The 8167-nt window shown below is 44.4% G+C and overlaps 1 long non-coding RNA gene across 2 annotated transcripts; it reads left to right on the top strand.

The window, feature by feature from the left end:
- Positions 1-786: 786 nt before the first annotated feature.
- Positions 787-5831, top strand: LOC117797452. 2 transcript variants are annotated; one of them, XR_004622440.1, is made up of 5 exons: positions 787-907; positions 1585-1746; positions 2681-2716; positions 3943-4218; positions 4947-5831. It is a non-coding gene; the product is annotated as an uncharacterized LOC117797452 (long non-coding RNA). The 2 variants fall into 2 exon arrangements; XR_004622439.1 differs by having other exon boundaries at positions 3943-5831.
- The last annotated feature ends 2336 nt before the right edge of the window (positions 5832-8167 follow it).

An 8167-nucleotide genomic window follows, 5' to 3' on the forward strand; every position in this document is an offset into this window, starting at 1 on the left:
GGCTGTCTCTGTCTCTATGTCAAACAAATAAGTAAAATCTTAANCTTAAAAAAAAAAAAAAGAAACATTCACCTTTGACCTGAACACTGGCTATATGCTACACACAGTGACATGTGTGGTCCATCGGTTAAAACAACTTAGCATGACCCTCACTCACAAGTGCATTTTCCATGCGCGGAGTACTTTGGTCTTGGTCAGGGAAGCGATATCACGCGGTGATGTGATGCACGGCTCTGCCGTAATTCCCCTTCAAATCTCCCTTTCCTTGCGTCCTCCGTGCGTGAGCTTCATGGAGGGACTCTGGTACCAGCCGCTGTGGCCCGTGCCTGGGTGCTTGTGTCTGATTACTGAAGACCCCCCTTACGCTGGAGTTCAGCTGTCTTCACGGCTCAGGTTGCGTTTGGAGAGTCTAGGCATTGTTAATAAGATGAGACCTTTGGGTCTCACTCCAAAGAGAGAAGATAATTTATTTTCTGCAGAGTTTTGTTTCCTAAAGCTCCATGTTCCACTACATTTTAAAGGGCATTTCAGCAAATGATGTATGAAATGAAAAAAAAATATCTGTGTGGTTTCACAGAAAGGCCATGCATAACTAGGGAACAACTCTGAAATGATGTGGTAAAATAGCCCTCTTTTTTAAAAACAAAAGTGAAGGGTTTATGCTTTGGGTAAATTCATGTCAATTGGGCAAACGTTATGTGCTTATTATGTGCAAAGCATTGTATGGATTTTCTGGTAAATAAACTATGGATTTATTCTTAAGAAGTGCGTGGTTCTATTATCCAGCAGGCTGAGGATTTCGGTTGTCACGGAGGTAGACAAAAGCGTTTGATGATGTCATCTTGAAAGGCAGCAACAGCGATGGGCAGAGGAACAGGAGAAAAATGTGTGCTTATTTCAAGAAAGGGTGAGTGACTATTTCAAAAATTAAGTGGATACTGTTTATAGTGTNGCCCCCCCCCCCCCCCCCGCCGAAGATATGTCCAGATCCTGGCATGCAGAACCTGTGAAGGCAAGCTTTTTTTTGGATAAAGTTTGTAGTTGAAACGAAGGTATGGATTTTGAGATGAGCTCATCCTGGATCAGGGTGGCCTTGAATTCAATGACAGGGGTCCTTATAAGAGACACAAGAGGAGACACAGACACAGAGGAGAAGCCACGGGAAGATGGAGGCAGATGGGAGGGATGTGACCATGAGCCCAGGGACGCCTTGAGCCCCAGAAGCTGCAAGAGGCAGGAAGGACCCTGTCCTCGAGCCTCCAGAGGGAGCACAGCCGGGCCCTGCCTGGATCTCAGTGGTCCTGCCTTGCCTGGATCGCAGACGTCTGGTCTCCAGAGCTGGGGGAGGATAAATCTCTGTTATCTTAAGCCACCCAATTTGTGGTCACTGTGAAACTAACATATAAAAGGGGGTTGAGTTTTATTTTCCCATCAAAAGGCTTCTTCCGGGATAACTAGGCAGTCCTCCTATATAGTCCCAACCTTTCCCCCTTCATTGGGATTACAACTCAGTTCATTTCCTCAATCCTTCTATCTCTATGTTCGTTTTATTTGTTTCCTTTTCAACCCTCTGTTCTAAAACAGCGAGCCTTTTCATAGTGAGTGATTATTTCAAACATCGGTGCCTCCATGAGCAAGCCGAGACCAAAGAACCATTTTACCTTGTGTCTGGAAAGCTGGACGGAGCAGCACAGCTGGTGTCAGCTGGCAGGTGGCAGGTGTTTGGCGTGGCGGGGTACGCAGTAGGTGAGTGGCGGTAATAGAGTCTATGCAGGGACTCTCACACTAGCGGTATGGATGGGTACTCGGTGCCCATTTATTTAGGGGCACCCCTCCTGTGCTCACTAGGGCAATAGAGGCAGCTGTTGAGGGAAGTGTTGGAATGGAGGAGAGGAGCTTGGGCGGACCTACACACAACCACTGAAACTAGATGATGTCTTTGGCCTTGGTCCCAGGTCCTCTTAAAGAGTCGTTGATTATGTGATTCTACAGGACTTTTTCAGATCAGCTGACCATGGGTGGAAGGGCTGAGATGGGCATGTCCTAGATAAAACTCAGTGAGCAGGAGATGGCGGTTTCTGCAAACTGGCTTCTGGGGATGAGGAAATTCAGTTGGAAAGCGAATCCATGCACGAGCCAAGTGACTCAGGAGTGATTTCTCAGGACAAGTGTGGCCACAAAGGTCAACGTTTTCCCACCGGGCACTCATGCTGGCCATAAACAAAACTGGTAGCTCGGAGAAGGATCCACTTCTTGTCAAGCGTGGAGAGGGGATTAGAGCAGAGTGCGGTTATTTTGGCCTGGGTGGAGTTCGTACAGAGAACACCTTTGTGTGGAGACAGTTTCCTTCATTCTCATGGTGGTTGCTAAAGGGAAATAACAGGAAAGAGCCATTAAAAAAATCATCCAAAGAAGTCAGAGATCCACTGTAAGAACAGGTGTTTATGAGGGCCATGTTCCTAGGACACAACTTTCTTTGTAAAGTATGCCTCTTGGGCGAGCAAGTTGGCCTTCGGGGTGTTCTGATGAGCCAGCATCACCCTGTCATCCCAGAGGGCCCTGTGGGGCCATGCCAGGGCTACGTGTTAACATACAGCAGCTGTACGTTCCGAGCTCAAGCATCATGTAACCACAGGACCACTGCATTTTAAGACGAAAAAGCATCTCTATGATTTTCTAGGTTGAAGGCCAATGAAAAGGATAACGTCAAACAAAAGTAAGTGATTTCTCAGCCCCGTGGAATGTACCTTGGTCCCAGGGTCAAATACTGTGCCTTGCTGCTACACCAAGCTTGTAGAATATAATTTTTATTAGTTGGGATTTAATTAATGTCATAGTTGTGTGAATGGAAATTATATATATATATATAAAATATGTAATTTTTAAAATATGTAATAGGTAGATACATAGATGGATAGATGTAGATAGATGCATATATACATAGATAGATGAATAGATGTCTGGATGTTAGATGTATAGGTACATAGGTATAGATCGATAAATACATGGATAGGTACATGGATAGATACAGACATACATAGATAGCTAGATAGATACACAGATAGATATTGATAGATAATAGGTGGATAGATAGATGGATAGATAGATTTAAAGATGGATGGATAAATAGATGGATGGATAGAGGGATAGATGGATAGATAGATATGATGGATGGATAGATGAATGGATACGTAGATAAAGGGATAGATAGATAGATAGATAGATAGATAGATAGATAGATAGATAGATAGAATGAATGATTGGATGGGTGGATGGATGAATGACGAATGGATAGATGATAGATGAATAGATAGAGAGAGGAATGGTGGATAGATTAGATGATAGATAAAGGGATAGATAGATGTTAGATAGATGTAATGGATGGATAGATGGATGGATGGATAGATGATAGATTAGATAGATAGATGATAGATAGATAGATAGACAGATAGAATAAATGATTGGACGGGTGGATGGGTAGATGATGGAGGGATAGATGATGGATGGATGGATAAATAGAAGGATAGATGGATAAATAGATGATAGATACATAGATGGATAGAATGTAGTAGAATGTACCTACCTGAAAACACAGTTAAGAAAAACAGAACAGGAGGCTTTCTACTCTATAACCCCAAGGCAAGAGAAGTAATGCTAATAAAAAAGCAAACAATGGCAAAAACAAAATTTCTATCTAGAATCGCCCTTCCAGCAAAAGAGAACGTGGTGCAAGCAGAATATTAAACACTTGGAGTTGCATTTGCATAAGAAATGCAAAGAGCGATTATTACAAGAAGAGAATCAACGTTGGACGTTTTCATCAATTATTGATGGGCACAGGGCTCTGCCACATTTTGGAGGGTTGAATGTAATTGCGACGTCTCAGTTTTTACTTTTATTTTATTTCTCCCCCTTTCTGTCTGATGGAATGCAACTCGAGAGGTTTCCTTATCGAAATAGGATCTCGGGCTCTCCACTGCACCAGACGAGGCAGGCTGCATGGAGGACGTGCTTGCTTCCTGGGTCAGAACCACGAAGGGGCGGGAGTCTGCTGATGCTTAGTTCGAGAGCCGGCCATCGCACTGTCCCTGGCCACCCAGAAGGACTCAAGATGGCCTGGGGTCCCGGGTGCCTTGGGATGCCTGGCAAGACCTCCCTGCCCAGGATCTGGAGCATACCACAGGTGGCGAGGGAAAGGCACAGGGTCTCTGCAGAGAAGTGAGTCCTGGGGCATGAAGAATTCTCTCTGTTTGCAGATCGCTGCCCTGGAGAGGTTGGGGGAAGACAATGCGAACAGGTCACTCCCTCCTACACAGCAAGTTACGGAATGACCTGGGGACAAAGAACCAAACCACAGTCTGTGGTTTTTCAAAGCTGTTTGCATAGTGCTTTCCCTTCCCAGCACAGTCACACTCTGCATTCACATTGGAAGGACTTACTAATGCCCCTAACTAATGCTGGGAACAATGGCATTGACATAAGCAGGCTCTGAGCACTTGGATGCTCCGGGGACAATGGGACAACATGGGGACAACACGGGGACAACAACAATGGGGCAACACGGGGACAATGGGACCCCGTGTTGATGTTGAACGAGTGCCATTCAACAGTAGGAAGCACGGAAAGCGACAAGGCGGCAGATGGTTGAGGCGGGGCTGGGGGAGAGAACACAGGGCTCCCCTCCTCTCTGGCAACCACGTCTGTCCTTTGTATTGATGGGTCTCTCTTTGTTCTGTTTCTCAGAGTCCACGTCTCTGTGGAATCACAGGGTCCTTGTCTTCTTCCTTCTGACTTACTTCCCTTAGCAAAGCACCCTGTGGGTTCCTCAAAAAGTTAAACATAGAAATGCCATATGATTTAGTGATTCCACACCTGGGTATTTATCACCCCCTCCCAACGAACACATAAATTCAGAAAGATATAAACACCCCTACGTTTCTTTGCAGCATTACTTACAATAGCCAAGATAAGGAAGCAGCCCGTGTCCATTGGTGCATGAATGGGTAATGTGGTCTGGACGTACAACGCGACATTATGCCGTCTTAAAAAGGAGGAAGTCCTGCCTTTTGGGACAACATGGATGGACCTTGAGGGCATCAAGTGAGATACCCAAGGAGCAGCAGGACAAATGTTGTACCGTCTCACTTATACATGGAATCAGCAACAAGTTACACTCGCGGAAGCCGAGAGTAGAATGGTGGTGGCCAGAGGCTAGGTTCTGGGTATGTGGGGAGATGTTGGATAGAGGCATCAGTGTTCGGTGATGCGAACAATAAGTCCTTGGGATCTAATGCACGGCCAGGGGGTTTAATATCTTATTTATTTATTTGTCAGAGAGAGAGCACAAGCAGGGGGAGCAGCAGACGGAGAGGGAGAAGCAGGCTCCCCGCTGAGCAAGGAGCCCTATGCGGGGCTCAGTCCCAGGACCCTGGGATCATGCCCTCAGCCAAAGGCAGATGCATCCCCGAGTGAGCCCCCCAGGTGCCCCCAGCAAGGCAGTTATGCTTGATGACAGCCTATCGTGCACCAGGAGTTTGCTAAGAGAGTAGATCGCAGGTGTGCAGGCATACGGGTGGGTGTGAGGTGATGCCTTAACTGGATTATGGTGATCAGTTCACAGTGTCTGTGTGTCTCAAATCATCACACTGTAGACCTTATAAATAGATACAATTTTATATGTCTGTTGTACATCAGTAACGTTGGCAGAAAAGAGATGTTTCTTCTCTAAGAAATGAAAGACCAACTCAAGATCATTCTACAATCAATCTTTTTTTCCCCAAAGGCTTTTATTTTTAATTTTTTTAAATATTAATCTTTTATTATGTCATGTTAGTCACCATACAGTACATCCCTGCCCTCCTTACTACCCATCACCAGTCTATCCCATTCCCCCACCCCCTCCCCTCTGAAGTCTTCAGTTTGTTTCTCATAGTCCATAGTCTCTCATGTTTCATTCCCCCTTCTGATTACCCCCCTTTTCTTTATCCCTTTCTTCCCCTACCGATCCTCCTAGTTCTTATGTTCCATAGATGAGAGAAATCATATGATAATTGTCTTTCTCTGCTTGACTTATTTCACTTAGCATTATCTCCTCCAGTGCCGTCCATGTTGCAGCAAATGTTGAGAATTCGTTCTTTCTGATAGCTGAGTAATATTCCATTGTATATATGGACCACAGCTTCTTAATCCAGTCATCTGTTGAAGGGCATCTCGGCTCCTTCCACGATTTAGCTATTGTGGACAATGCAGCTATGAACATTGGGGTGCATATGGCCCTTCTCTTCACTACGTCTGTATCTTTGGGGTAAATACCCAGTAGTGCAATGGCTGCATCATAGGGGAGTTCTACAATCAATCTTAAATAGGGAAAAAAAAAGGGTTGGTTTTATCTGTTCCCTGCAACCTGTGGTTCTCAATTCCAGGAGTAAATTCTACCAGCTGCTCCCACCGACCTGCTGCTCCCTCTCCCCACATCTTCCGCCCCAGGGAAGGTGAATTTTAGAGAAGGGACAGGTGCTTCCAACGGCCCCCTTGGCTACGTGCACACAGGCCACGTCAGGGCTCTGCACACCAAGGGCTTTTTCTTGGGAGATGTTGCTCGGATGAAAACCAGACGTTCAGAAAGGTGGTGACACAGTCTACCGTATGATTTTCGAAGGCCGCCGTGAATAGATGGGAGGGGACATCGGAGGCAGAGATGTTGGCTGTGGGGGCAGTTTTAGCAGCCCAGGTGACGGGTGGGGAGAGGGAAAGTGCCAAAGGGTCTGTATGGGGCAACACAGGCCGTGTTTCTAAAGACTTATTTTCACTGGGGAAATCATGTTATGGACCAACCTTCATTTTAAAAAAAATTTCGTTTTTTATGGCAATTTTCCCATAACATAAATGCAACCGTTTTAAAGCATACAGGTGGCACGTGATACATTCACATTGTCCTGCAAGAGAGGGACCCCTGTCTCTAGTCTCCATAGATCCTTAATCACCCCAAAAAGAGACCCCATACCTATTACGCCAAGACTCACTTTAATTAGAAAAATACAGTTGTCAACATTTTGAATGTCAGTTCACAATTATTTTGGGGAAAAAATATTCTGGGATTCATTGGCTTTCATTAACACGGTCCAAGTGTTCCCCATATTCTCTTGTCAAGGGATACCTTGTTCTAAGTCTTGATAGCACGTCACACCCACTAGATGGCACCAAATACTCGCATTTTCTATTTAAGTCAGAAACCAATTATTTTGGACACAGGCTAGCGTTTCCCTATCGTGCACCTTATCTGAGGTGTGTCTGACCGGTGGAAAAATGTGAATGGTGCTAATTTGTAGCAGAGGCTGGACCTGACTCATGGAACCCATCCATGGAATAGTTACCATCTGATCGTAGGTCCTACAGGGGTGCTGAGATTAGGAGACCAGTGTCCCTGTTACCTGCAGGTGACTTCAACCAAGAGGTGAGGGAAGGTGGTGAAGGTCACCTGCTGGGGAATCTCCCCAGAGCAGGGAGAGATGGCAGGTGCCCGCAAAGGAGCAAAGGCAAATGCCCAGGTGGAGTGAGAGAGCTGTTCTCTAAAACGTTTTTGCAATGCTCACGGTTTACTGTGATTTGTTGACCCCATGACCTGTTTGGGCTGTTATGCGTGAGGGTATAATGTACTGATGTACGAGTCTTTTTTTCCCTGAGCGTTTCTCTTGGTTAAATATTTAGGGGCAGACGTTCTGGGTCATATGCCAGACTGTTTTTCCAAAGGAGTTGTGCTGTTTTTACATCCCTCTCAAGAAGGCAAAAGGATCACAGCTGGTCCACATGCAAAAGTTGTCACTGTCACCTTTTAAAATGTGACTCATTCCGGGGTGGTGTTCGTTTGCATTACTCCCCTTACTAATGACTTTGAATATCTTTATATGCCTATTTGCCCCATATATATAAAAATTAATATAATTTATATATAATACACAAATAGGTATTTATTAAAATATATAAATACATATTTATTAAAAATATAAATACATATTTCTTAAAATATACAACTATATATTTATTGAAATGCATACATACACATTTACTAAAATATGTAAATATGCATTTATTAAACTATATAAATATCTATTAAAATATATAAACACATATTTATTAAATATATAAATATATATTTATTATGTACATA

Source organism: Ailuropoda melanoleuca, chromosome X, assembly GCF_002007445.2.
Source record: "Ailuropoda melanoleuca isolate Jingjing chromosome X, ASM200744v2, whole genome shotgun sequence".
Taxonomy (NCBI): Eukaryota; Metazoa; Chordata; class Mammalia; order Carnivora; family Ursidae; genus Ailuropoda; species Ailuropoda melanoleuca.